General features: G+C 34.1%; 1 protein-coding gene across 1 annotated transcript in view; it reads right to left on the reverse strand.

Moving 5' to 3' along the window:
• The window catches only part of CEP128 (centrosomal protein 128), a 340,191-nt gene that overhangs the window by 157,680 nt on the left and 168,813 nt on the right, over positions 1-13,698 (reverse strand). The window lies entirely within an intron of this gene.

Below are 13,698 nucleotides of genomic sequence, written 5' to 3' on the forward strand. Positions count from 1 at the left end.
ATTTGGATTTCACTAGTTTTTACCAGCACTCATTTGTGTGTCTATGTGTGTATATGTGTGTGTGTGTGTATTTAGTCTCATGCAATTTTATTTTATCACGTGTAGATTCATGTAAATAACACACAGTTAAGACAGAACAATTCCATCACAAAGATCCCTCATCCTACCCTTTTATAGCCACAGCTACCACCTGCACTTCCTATTTTCTTTTAAAATGGAAGAAAACCAAACAAAATGGTCTGGGAAATAGCATCTTAATTTAGATTCAACCCACAAAATGGTTATTGATAAAACTTTAAACTGCTAGAATTAAGAAACCATTTAGATTACCAAGACAGATGCTTATGTAATGGAAAAAGCATAGTAAAAATAACACCATTATTTGTTCCTTACCACACAATTAAATTTAGAATGAGAATATCTCTGGGACATAATTGCAATATGTAGACCTAGATCATTAGAAGATTTTACTAAGATTAAATTAGAACTTAAGCAGCCAGTATTCATTTGGAAAGCAAAGAAAACCATAGAGTAAACATTCCAGCCAACAAGTTAACATTCTAGCCAAAACAATATTCAAACTAAATTTTCTAAGGGGAAAAAAAAGAAAATATATTCTAAATAAAATTTAGGATCTAGTTACTTGGAGAAAAATTATGAGTATAAAATAAATGAAATGTCAAAGAGATAGATGTATATACAATATATATGTTTTCATATTTTATATGTAAACATTATGTGTGTGAAGATTACATACACATTACAATTCCAAGGCTCTAGTGCAAGTGTATATATTTTCCCATCACAACTATATTTTAACAAATGCAAAGAACTTTTTCTTAATGGAGATTTTCAGGACTATTTCTCATAAGCTAAAAACCCACAAAACTACTTTACACCTACATTTTTATGCTTCAAAAATGGAGAGGTATGTTGACTATAATTTTCTATAAAATTAAGACAGCAACAGTATTGAATTATGCCAAAATTTCACCCAAACTGATTCTGTCTCTGCCTTTCTCAATCCTTCCCTTCTTCCTCATTGCCAACTTCCTTCCTTCTCCCTTCTTCCTTCTTGTCTCATTTCTTCTTTTTTAAAAAACTTTTTTATTATGTAAATTTTCAAACCTATTCAAAAGCAGAGAGATAGATCAGTATAATGAACTGATATATACCTTACCCAACTTCAACTATCATCAATGTATGACCAATCTTTTTCGTCTATACCCAAAACGACTTACCTACTATCTCATTTCAATTACTCTGAAGCAAATATCAGACCGTATCATGCCATCTGTAAATATTTCAATGTTTTTTTAAAATAAAATGATTCTTACCTTGGAAACATAACTATAATACCTTTGTCACACCTAAAACATTAATAATCCATTAGTATAATAGCATATCACTGAACAAGTAGTCGGTGTTCATATTTCCCATTTTTTAAGTTTGTTTTTTGGATTGGAATCATGCAATGCAATTTCATACACTGCACTGAATGATAGGCCTCTTAAATCCCTTTTAATCTAGATTCTCCCTCTAGCTCTTTTTATGCCATTTGCAATTTTTTTAGTTGAAGAAAATAGATCTTTTGTCATGTAAACTTTTCCATAGTCTAAATTCTGATTGAAATGATTCCTATGTATCTACTATAAATTGTTCATGAGATCTAGAGCCTTGATCAGATCTAAGTTCAGTTTTGTGTATTTGTGTGATAGAGAGGTACCAAGACAAATTTATAAAGAATGTGGTGGTTTTAAAAACATCTGAAAATTTTCAACACTTCCTCCATCAAGAGATAAAAGGAAAGAGGGGGTGTGTGGGGTTGTGGAGGAAAGACATTCCCCTTGCCTTAAATATGCACAGGCTTGTGACTAGTTTGTAACCAACAGAATACAAGGAACGTGATGTTGTACGACTTCCTAGGCTAGGTTAGAAAAGGCAATGCAAGTTTTACACTGTTGCCTGGGACACCTGTGCTTGCAGCCCTGGGAAGTGCCATGTTGTGAGGAAATAGTGCCCTGTGGAGAGCCATACGTAGATTCTCTTGCAGGCAATCCTAGCCTTCTAATCATCCCTACTCAGACTCTTGACTGCTGAATAAATGAATTTTCAGATGATTCCATTTCCCAGGTATAGAATTGGCCCCCACTTTTACATCTTCTAAGTTCATAATAATAGAATGATTAAGTCCCTAAATTTTATGATAATTTTTGTAATAATAGTGACAGGCTCAGGCTATGTTCTGTAGTACCATAAGGGGCTATATATTATCTAGATGCTTCTCTTTTTGTGTTATCAGCCACTGTAATTCTAGTAAATTAATAACTTAGGAGCCGCAAAGTAATGATTACTATAATCACCAGTAAATTAATAAATTAGGAGTTGCAAAATAATGATATTCTATTTCTACCATTCATTCTTTAGTTATTAGTTGGAATACTTCTATAAAAAGAAACTATCCCTTATCAACTATTTGATTACTACAAGGAACAGGTTATACAGAAAAGCAGCATAAATGGATAAATATTTGATTTTTACTCTTAGTCTACTAGTTTTCAAAATGAGTTGGCCCAATAGCATCCTTCAAGAATGAATGATTAGATCTTACAAAAAGATCCGCTTTGCCCAGATTTCACCAATACTATACTTTGCAAATGTATAGTACAAAATCACAATCAGGATTTTAACATTGATACAGTTCACTGATCTTACTGAGATTTCCCCAGTTTTACTTGAAGGGAGTGTGTGTGTGTGTGTGTGTGTGTGTGTGTGTTTATGGAGTTCCATACAATGTATCACTTGTATAGGCCTCCATGATTTCAGAAGAAATCTGCTGTTATTCGAACCTGTGTCACCCTAGAAGTAGTATGCCATTTCTACCTGGCTGCTTTTAATATTTTGTCTTTATCTTCAGTATTCAAAAGTTTAATTATGATATGCTACAATGTAGATCTTTAGGGCTTATTCAGCTTGGGGTTCACTCAGCTTCTTTGATGGCTAGGTTTGTGTCTTTCACCATATGTGGGAAGTCTTCAAACATTATCTCTTCAAATATTCTTTGAGCACAACTTTCTTTCTCCTCTTCTTCTGAGAATCTGATGATACAAATGTTCCAGTTTTTACGATTATCACACAGGTCCCTGTGGCTCTGTTAATTTTTTTTTTTCAATTTATTTTCTCTCTTCAAACAACATAAATTATTTCCTCCAGTTTGTTGATTCTATCCTCTGTCATCTCATTCTACTACTGAACCCATCAGCAAATTTTTCTCTTTCTGTTATTGTATTTCTCATTTCCATGATATCCATATGGTACTTTTTTATAACTTCTATTGTCTTGCTGAGATTTTCCATTTTTTCATTTGTTTCAACGATTGATTGTTGAAGAATTTCTATTACTTCTTCTTTAAAATCTTTGTGACACTTCCAATACCTGATTAATTTCAACGTTGGTGTTGGTTGTTTTGTTCATTTTCTTGGTTCTTGGTATGACAAATGATTTTTAAAATTATATTCTGGACATTTTGTCTGTTAGGAGACTCTGGATTCTATTTAAATATTTTATTTAAGCAAACAGTCACCCTGTTTAGGTTAAACATGTGGGTCTTGACCTACTTTTGTAGGCTGTAGTTCTAATGTCAGCTTAATTTTCAGCCTTTGTAGTGTGGTTTCGGTCAGTTTGGTTTATCTGTTGGGTTTCCCAATGGCCCTTGCTAAAACTGCCTGAAGAGGAAGAGCTTAGTTTTTGATAGCTTCCTTTGTCTGTGACATAACAACATTTTCCAAGATTTCCATGTAAATTTCTAACCCTAATTAGAATCAACCAATTCTCCCAGGAGTTCTGGTTTCTTTTAATGGCAAATGGTATTTAAATACCACAATCTGTGTGGTATGGAAGTACATTGTTACTGGATTGGTCTTTGTTTCTAAAACCCCAGGTAAAACTACCAAAAAAATTTTTTTAAAGATAAAATACATCATGAGGTCATACTGACACAATTAAAATTTACTACTATAGGGCCAGGTGCAGTGGCTCACGCCTGTAATCCCAGCACTCTGGGAGGCCGAGGCGGGGGGATCGCTCGAGGTCAGGAGTTTGAGACCAGCCTGAGCAAGAGTGAGACCCCGTCTCTAATAAAAAATAGAAAGAAATGATCTAGACAGCTAAAATTATATATATAGAAAAAAATTAGCCAGGCATGGTGGCGCATGCCTGTAATCCCAGCTACTCGGGAGGCTGAGGCAGAAGGATTGCTTAAGCCCAGGAGTTTGAGGTTGCTGTGAGCTTGATGCCACGGCACTCTAGCCTGGGCAACAGAGCAAGACTCTGCCTCAAAAAAAAAAAAAAAAAAAAAATTTACCACTATAGGATTTTTACTTAGCTTGAGCAATCTATCTTTCTTCTTTCAGTCATACCATAAATCTCAGTTTTCAATATATGTACATATCTATTTGATTTATCCCTTGAGATGACTCTAAAATATCAATACCATAATAAAAATATGATTTTAAATATCCATCTAAGTTTTATGCAATTCTTTTTGTCATTAAGGTATAACCCACTAAGGATATATAGCTATCTAAGTACTGTGGGTTTTTTTAAAGATACTCAGAAAAGTTTCTTTTCTAGGAAAGAAATTATGTTATTAATTGCCTACACACATTTGATTACTGGAAATTTCTTCTGTTTAACATTAATTTGTTTCAAAATTATATAAAGTATTTATATGGTTCTGGAGTCAAAAATAGGTATTTTGGCATCCTTCCCTCTACTATAGGTAATTTTAAAATTTTTATGCTTTATCCTTCCACCGTTTTTTTCCAATATAAATAGATAGCTATTTATAGTTATATCCCCTCATTTGTTAGATAAATGGTAGCATATTATATACCTTTTTTAGTCACGGTATATCCTATACATTAATCTGCCATTGTATGTAGAAACATTTGCATTCCTTTTCATTGCTGCATATTACTAGATATTCTGGATGTACCATTCTTTCTTTGAGTCCCCTAATGATGGACATTTGGGTTATTTCTATATTTTGCCATTAAAAGTAATGCTGTAATAAGTAGATTTATTGGGGTTTTTTGTATTATTTCCACTGTATCTCTTGATATATATTCTTAAAAGTAGGATTGAAGAATTAAAAAGGAAAGGTTTATGAAAATCCACTAGATTCAAAGTCACCTTCAAAGGACTGTACCATTTTTGCATTCCCACAAGCAATATAGGAAAGAGTTTGTTTCCCCACGGTCCCCAGCCTCACAGACATTGTGACACATTTTGGATTTTTAAATAAATTGTTTATATAGTAGGGATATCACATTTTGTCTATGATAAGACTTGAAAATATTCTTTCTAATTTGTAATTTGTCTTTTTATTTTGCTTGTAGTGGGATTTTTGGTCATTTAAAAAAATTTCTATGCAATAAAATTTTTCAATCTGTACTCCTTTATTGCTTCTGAATTTCAGCTAGTAGTTAAGTAAGTTTTGCCTATAGCTAGGTTACAGAGGTATTTGCCCATGCTTTTTATAGTATTTGAATAATTACATTTTTTACATTTAAATCTCTGACCCACATAAAATTTAGACTGGTGGATGGTGTCAGGAATGGATCTATTTTTTATATTTTTCCATATAGATATCCAGTTATCACAGCATACTTATTAAAAGCCTATCCATCTTTACTAATTTCAAATTCTAGCTTTATTGTAAACTAAATTTCTTTCAGCATTTATGTCTATTTTTGGATTTTCTATTCCACTGGTCTCTCTAGTCAATTTTTTTTTTAATTATAAAAGTTTTATGTTTCAATGTCTGGTAGAATTAACTTTTCTCCTTGATCTTCTTTTTCAGCATTTTGCTCAATATTCTTGCTTTTTCATTCTTCCAAATGAATTTTATAATCAGCTTTTCAAGATCCAGTTTAAAAAATAAAACCTGATTGTATGTATATTGGGACTGCATTAAATTTATAAATTAACTTAGGAATAAACAACATCTTTATGATGTTTGAGTCTTCCTATTCAAGAAAAGAATATGTCTTTCATTAATTCCTGTATACTTCTATGTCTTTCAGATAGGTTTTACAGTTTTCCTCACATGGGTTTTGATATTTCTTTTTAGGGCTGGTTACACCTAGCATTTGAGTTTCTTTATTGATAAATTTACGGGGTGTCTTCCTTTCCATTTAAGACTAGAATTTTTTTCTGATTGGTTCAGTCTCTTATTGTCAACAATTTTGATAGTTTGCAAAAAAAAAATGGCAAATGAGTAGATTATCATGTTCCTATTTCATGTTGAAGAGCAACAATATTTCATACTGTTATCTAAAACAGATCTAAAATACAACAGATCTAAAATCTAGGAAAGAAATTAAAAATAAGAGAATAGCCGAAAAAGGAATTCTCTTGGAAAAAAAAAAAAAAAAAAAATAGCCAACACAACAATTACTTTTGGACTAATAATTATTTTTGAACCCTGGGCATTTAGAAGATCAGATATTTTACACCTATAGCTATTTGCAAAAGAAAGCTATTTGTTAAAGACAGGTATGGACAAACTTAGAATGACAAAATCATGCCTTAAATTGGCACAAACATAATTCCTATTACCAAAGGGTTTTAAACGCAGGCAAAACAGTTGTTGTGTTGTTCCTATCTGCCTTACTTGATAATGTGTTGCAAGACAAAAGATCACAGTTGTTGTGTTGTTTTATCTGCCTTACTTGATAATTTGTTGCAAGACAACAGATCTTATTGACTGTTTTCTCTTGAGAAACCCCACAATTGCAAGATATCAGTATATAATATTGGGTATAGGAAAGAAAAAAAGTTAAGAAATTCTGATTAAACTTTCAGAAAAAACAAAATATACTTTGGTGTTGATCGGATTCATACATATCTAATAAAAATCATTATGAAAAAATAACAGTAACTTGTCAATATCATAAAAACGTAAGTTCTTAGACTTTTCCACAGGTTGTTTTGGAATATTATAAATATTAAAGGAACAGATTACTTTACTTAAATACTTTCATTTTTTTATTTTTTTTTTTTTTTAGACCAAGTCTCACTCTATTGCCCAGGCTAGAGTGCCATGGCATCAGCCTAGCTCACAGCACCTCAAACCCCTTTAGACTCAGGTGATCCCCCTGCCTCAGCGTTCTGAGTAGCTGGGACTACAGGCACATGCCACCAAACCCAGCTAATTTATTTTTTCTATTCCTAGTAGAGATGGCTAATTTTCTCTATTTTTTTAGAAGAGACAGGTCTTGCTCTTGCTCAGGCTGATCTTGAACTTCTGAACTCAAGTGATCCTCCTGCCTTGGCCTCCCAGTGTGCCAGGAATACAGGTGTGAGCCACCGCGCCCAGCCATATTTAAATATTTTCATTAAGTATTGTACCATTGAATATAAAATAAAGCAAGTTACTTATAATTTAAAGTTCTCCTTTAAAAAGACCATCAAATTAACTCCTTGTTGTTTGCTCCTACATCAGCCAGTGCAAATGGTCTACAGCTAGTCAGGAATTTTTTTAGTATGTACATTCTATTGACGTTAATTGGACATTTTCTTGAGCAGAATAAATAAAATCAAAAGTGATTTAGAATAACAAGAACTGACAATGTGCAAACTACAACAAAATATTTACCCAGAACAATTTCAAGACCCTAATATAATTTTGTAAATAAACCAACTGATATTCAAGTTGTCTAACAGTTTTTTCTGAAGTGATACAACAAATTATCAGCAGAAATCATTAACTTGCATACTCCGGAGCCTTAAAGTAAATCTCTATAATTTACCAAATATAATGAACATCCATCTTCTTCAGAGAAGCAAAGCAGAGTAGCGAAAAACAAAATAGCTTTTTTGACTTGCGTGAGAAGCTACTAATTTTGTTTGTTTTTCTGCTCTCAAGAAACAGTTTTCATTGTTTCTATGGATTGAGTTAAATGGTGGACTGAAGCACTATAACACAATTTATCCACTTAGTAGACCTTTCTCAAAACTACTCTAAATCAATCCTATTTATTACTTGCCCTGTTTCTTCCTAATGAAGGGAAAAAAAACCACTCCCTTTAGAGTGTCATCTGAAGACTGACATATGAGACTATGCCATATATATATATATTTTTTACCATACTAATATGATACTTGTACACCATGAATTAACACACAAAAACAATTACTTCTCCTTCAAACATACATAAGCAAGAGGCTAGCATAAGAGAAAACATATATGAAATTGCAGTAGTAGTATCTTTGCTTTTTAGAATGGAGTGAAAATAATTCCACGGGCCTAATGGTGTTTATCTATTCAACTATTTGCATGTCAGTTCAGTTTTGACTATCTTATTCTACTGCAAAGATAAGTACATGAACTTAATTTGTTCCTTCTAATCTAACTTCAATGACTACACATAGCCATCCTAGGTAATTACTGTATAATATCTTAATTAATAATCCTCTTTAGAAAGAAATTTTTAACTTCAAATTTTGAAAAAATTAATACAACATGGTAGAAAAGTTTGAAAATATGAACACTAATGTCAGGATCTTCCTCCAACACAATAAAGAGGTTGAGAGGGATAATTGCAAGAAAAATTAGTACACACATTCTCTAAAGAGTTCTGTATTAGAGTTTCTTAATCATTTTTACTTCTGCACTCCCAAACAACCCTACCAGATCCAGGCAGGCTGTCCATAATATTTTCAGAGGTGCAAAAATGGAGGCCCACAGCCTATGACCTTCCCTTCCCACCCCAGGCTCCATCCAGCACTCTGAGGGGCTCAGGTATTGAGTGTGGAAAAACCACTGTACACATGTGACTCCTGCTATTCCCTCAGACCCCTACTCTTCAGCCATCTCTGGGGTCTAGAGGCATCCATACTGTCCTTGGGAGGACAGACCTAGAGAAGGACCTTGAATTTTTTCTCCAGTGGGCTTTGGCAGCTTGGTTAGTGAATTCTGGGGTCCTGTGTACCCACACAATGGTTCAGAAGGAGACTGTGGCTATGAGTTGGTAGCCATGTATCCATAGCCCTACATATTCCTTATTCTGTAGAAGGATTCTCTTAAGTACAAAACCCAAGGCAGATACTCTGGATGCCTTGTCAAAAGGTAGCTCGAGATAACAGCAATCATCACAACACCCATACTTGAAATTCTGCCAATCAGCCTATCTCAGTCAGAAACACATCAGCTATTCCACTGTGAATATTCTGAAATGACAAATAACCAAGTCAGTAGCCATGGGTGCACCTTTTCTGAGCTTTGCACTCCTCATTGGATCCAGCTCAGGCTGGACCAGAAGTCTTCCAAATGCCACATGCCTACTAACCCTAATCTGCAAAATACAAGGTTGAACTAACTCCATCTTTTCACAGATAATGCCCTAACCTCTCTGGAAAAAACACAAAAGTTAAATCTAATCATATCATAGGCCAATCAAGGCAGACACACGCATACTACCAAGTTAAATGGCTTCTTGTTACCCGTAATAACAAAACAGCTATAAAGAAAAGTGCTTTATATGGGAGGCATTATAGGTAAGAAGCAGATTCCCCATTGCTCCTAGCATTATCCCACAAATAACAATAAATCATCACACTCACTCTCTGGCAAACATCTGGTAGTTGATAGAAAAGACTCTTTATAACCTGATATCAAACTACATTTTCACGTTCATCTTTTCTCATTCTTCCTCTCCTACTCCACATATCTGATGAAATATACTACTGCTTCTGTCTAAGGAAACCATTTTCTATTCTTGCCTCCCTGAATTTCTTCCTATTTCCTGGCATGCATGGCCTTTTCAGAACTCTTTGACTTTGTATAGGCTATTTCCTTTCCTACTTCTTTACCTGGCAAACTCCTGTTCAACTTTCAGAGTCCAACTGAAATATTATCTCTCAGTTTCTTGACCCATCCAGGCAGAGTTGGTGCCTTCTATATACATGGTACTTTATTAATATATACACCAATAAATACAAAGGTGCATTAAAGTGAATATCTAGACTACCGAACTATAACCTGTTCTAAGAGAGAGACAAGGTCTTATTATTCTTTGAATCTCTCCTATCTTGAACATAGCATGTTTATTGTTATACAGGCATTTAAAGCATAAAATTTTTTTAAACAGGATAATTTTTGTTTAGTATCACTTACAAGTATTAGGTAAAAGAGAAGGTTGAAATCAATGATAGTGATTTTACTTTTAATTTTATGTAGATGGTACTTATCATTCTACAACTAGCCTATTTGCACAAAGAATCAAGAGTCAGCTGTATGAAAAATCTTGGTTATTAGAAACTATGTAAGAGCAACTGGCACCTAGCCACTCAATGCTGTAGTTTACTATTTTATTTTTCAGCATGTAGTGTTTATCTCCCTTGCTCTGCTGAGTAGTGAAAAGTTAGAGAAGCAATTCTCTGAATATTAGTTATGAACATGAGATCCAATTTTAATATTCTGAAAAAATAAAGCTACTTGTAAGAATTAACTGAATATTGTATTCTTTTTCACTATAGCAGAGGTAAGCAAATTATTAAAATGTAAATCTCAGACATCTAATTGTACAACATACATCTCCCTAAACAACCCCATGTTTTCTACATGGTATGTGTATATAGTTGGAATTTTACAATTTCCTCATAAACCCACATAGGTTGCATCACCTGTTCAAGCAGAAAGTCTCTCTCTCTTTCCTCTCTCTCTCTCTCTCAAAGCTATTTGTCTTCATTTGGAATATAAACACCATCATTCTGAGCTGACAAAGGCAACAGAAAAGTAATAGAAGAGCAGCTATTGCTGAAAGGCCATTATATAAATGAAGCCTCAGGGTGTGTTTCTATGTATATGTGAATACACACATGTGTTTGTCCATCTAAAGGAAAGAGGCATGACTGATACAACAGGATCTCTCAATGCTAACTTAGAATCGATGTCAGATAAAAACAAATCTAGAACATTATTTAAGCTCTCTAATAGGCAAACCTTAAACTTCCCATATTTTCTCTATGCTATACTACAGCTATATCAATTCAAAGCCCCGATGAAATCAATAGCCAAGAACTATTCTCCTCATTCTTCACACCATCTACTCACATCCCAAACCTGAGAATAATAAAACCATATCCTAGAAGCAATAGATCAAGACTTTAAAAAAAAAGGGGGGGGGGGAATTTAAAAAATAATGAGATTGTCAAACCACTGAAACATCATCTTTTCAAAAGGCCAGTTCCCACCTTAAACCAACTGAAGGCCAAGGGAAGATATTATTTTATTTTTAAAAGATAATTATAATAAAATCTGAAAAGCATGACAATGTTTTTACAATGAGTCTTTAGACAGGACACAAAAAGTCATCCTATATATACTTAATCCTCTGAAAATTGGCCTCACTCATAATTTGAAAGAATTTAAAATCCTACCCTCCCACAAGTCAGTCAGTTAATAAAAAAGTATTTTCTTGAGTTCCTACTATTTGCCAGGCATTGTTTCCATCAGGCTGTGGGCAAAAGTATATACAATCAAAAGCTTTAAATAAGATAATTTCAAACACTGATAAATGTAATGAAGAAAATATGAAAATATTAGAGCAAGTTGGAGTTATTAAAGAAGGCTTCTCTGTGGAGGTGACACTAAAGCCCAGAATGATGGGAAGGAGGAAAATTCTAGGAAAAAAAAGCATTCAAAATAGACAGAACAAGTATAAAAGGCCCAAGGCAAAAAAATGAGCCTGGCTGAATAGAAATTAGTAAAAAAAGAGGGACAAAGGAATGAAAAAAATAAGTCATTAGAGATTGTTAAGCAAAAAGATGCCTTGATCTGACTCATGTAACAGCCATTTACGTGTTACATGACCTTAGGCACATTAATCTCACTGTACCTGAGTTTCTTCACCGATAAAGGGGAAGAGTAGCAGCAACTACCTCATAGGGTTGTGGTGAGGATTAAATAAATTAACACTTTAGTACTCAGTACTTGGCACAGTAAATTGTGAAATAAGTATTAACCATTATTTCATAAGCATTAATATTAATATAATCTCTATTACCATCAATTTAAAAACAACCACTCTGGCTGGCAGATGAAATAAATCATAGCACGAGCGCAAGAGCAGAGACAGTGAGACCAGCTAGGAGGCCGATGCAATAATGTCCAGGCAAAAGATGACTTTGAACCAAAATTACGGAATCAGACAGATTTGAAATATACCTTAAAAATAGAGATGATAGGACTGCTTTCTGAATTGAATATGCAGAGTGAAGGAAAGAATAAAAATCAAATGAGACTCCTAGTTTTAAACAGCTTAATTGACATAAAATTCACACACCATGTAATTCATCCATTTAAAGTGTACAATTCAGGTATAATAAACACTATCCTGGTGACAAGCATATCAAAAACCCTGTCTCAAGCACTATTCAAGGTATCTAATGTAACACAAACACTTGTACCCTTAATTAATATTTTGAAATAAAAACATACCATCTATATGCCAATAAATAAATAAATAAAGTGCACAATTCGACGGCTTTTAGTATATTCACAGGAGTACAACTATCACAACAATCAATTTTAGAACATTTTCATCACCCCAAAAAGAAGGCCCATACCACCCATCCCCTGCACTCTTGCACCCATGCAGTTATTTATTTCACCTACCAGCCATTGGAACAAAGAAGGGACATGGGACTGAAAAGTCAACCCGATTAGTATTTATTATTATAATTTGGCAATATTAGCAGATAAAACAGAGAAGTGAGAAAATAAAGTTCAGACGCATAATTTAGAATGCAATTATGGCAATCTAGGTACTAAAAGGCAAGTATTTGTTTATAATACATATGTACTGCACACCCACCACAGCAAGGGCAACAGATAGGGTCACTGGCCTTAGGGAATTTACAGTCTAATGGGAAAAACAGACAATATATGAATAAATACACAAGCATATATATGCAAATAAAATTATACTGCTCTGAAGTAAATTGATACGTTGTAATGACAGAAATACAGGAAAGGACCTACTCAGATTGGGTAATGAAACAAAGTCCCTCTGAGGAAGTGACATTTAAACTGAGACCTAAAGGAAGAAGAGGCCAAAGCCAAGTGCATGGGGGCGTGGGGGGAACACGGGAAATGTCACGGAGGTAACACAACTGGTGTGAAAGTTGTGAGGCAGAAATTGTTTGGGCATGTAAGAAAAACAAAATGGCAGCCAGTGTAAAATGTGTCTGGAATGTAATGCTCTAACTTAGAGGGGAAATGGATGAAGCCAGAGAGTAGCAGGAGTCAAATGGGGAGGGATGCTGCAAATCACAGTAAAGAACTTGGATCTTTTTCCTAAAGGCATGGGGGTCATTGAAGGTTTGAGGTAGAGTAGTTAGATGGTATACTTTATGTTACAACATGGTTACTCCAAGCTGCTGAGTGATGAATGACAGGAATGGACCACAGTTTAATGTGAATAGGGAGACACAGTTTCAATCCCTGCCCTCCCAGCCAACCCACATCCTACACAGGAATCTCTTCTTCGTTATCCATGGATCCAACACAGGCCTGTGACTCAACCTCTATAAGTTTCAATGTTCTCATTAATAAAGCAAGAATAAAAAATGTACCTCAAGTAGAAAATTATCAGCAAAATTATGTAACGTGTCTAACATAAGGCTTGGCAT

This window comes from Eulemur rufifrons, chromosome 2 (assembly GCF_041146395.1).
Source record: "Eulemur rufifrons isolate Redbay chromosome 2, OSU_ERuf_1, whole genome shotgun sequence".
Taxonomy (NCBI): Eukaryota; Metazoa; Chordata; class Mammalia; order Primates; family Lemuridae; genus Eulemur; species Eulemur rufifrons.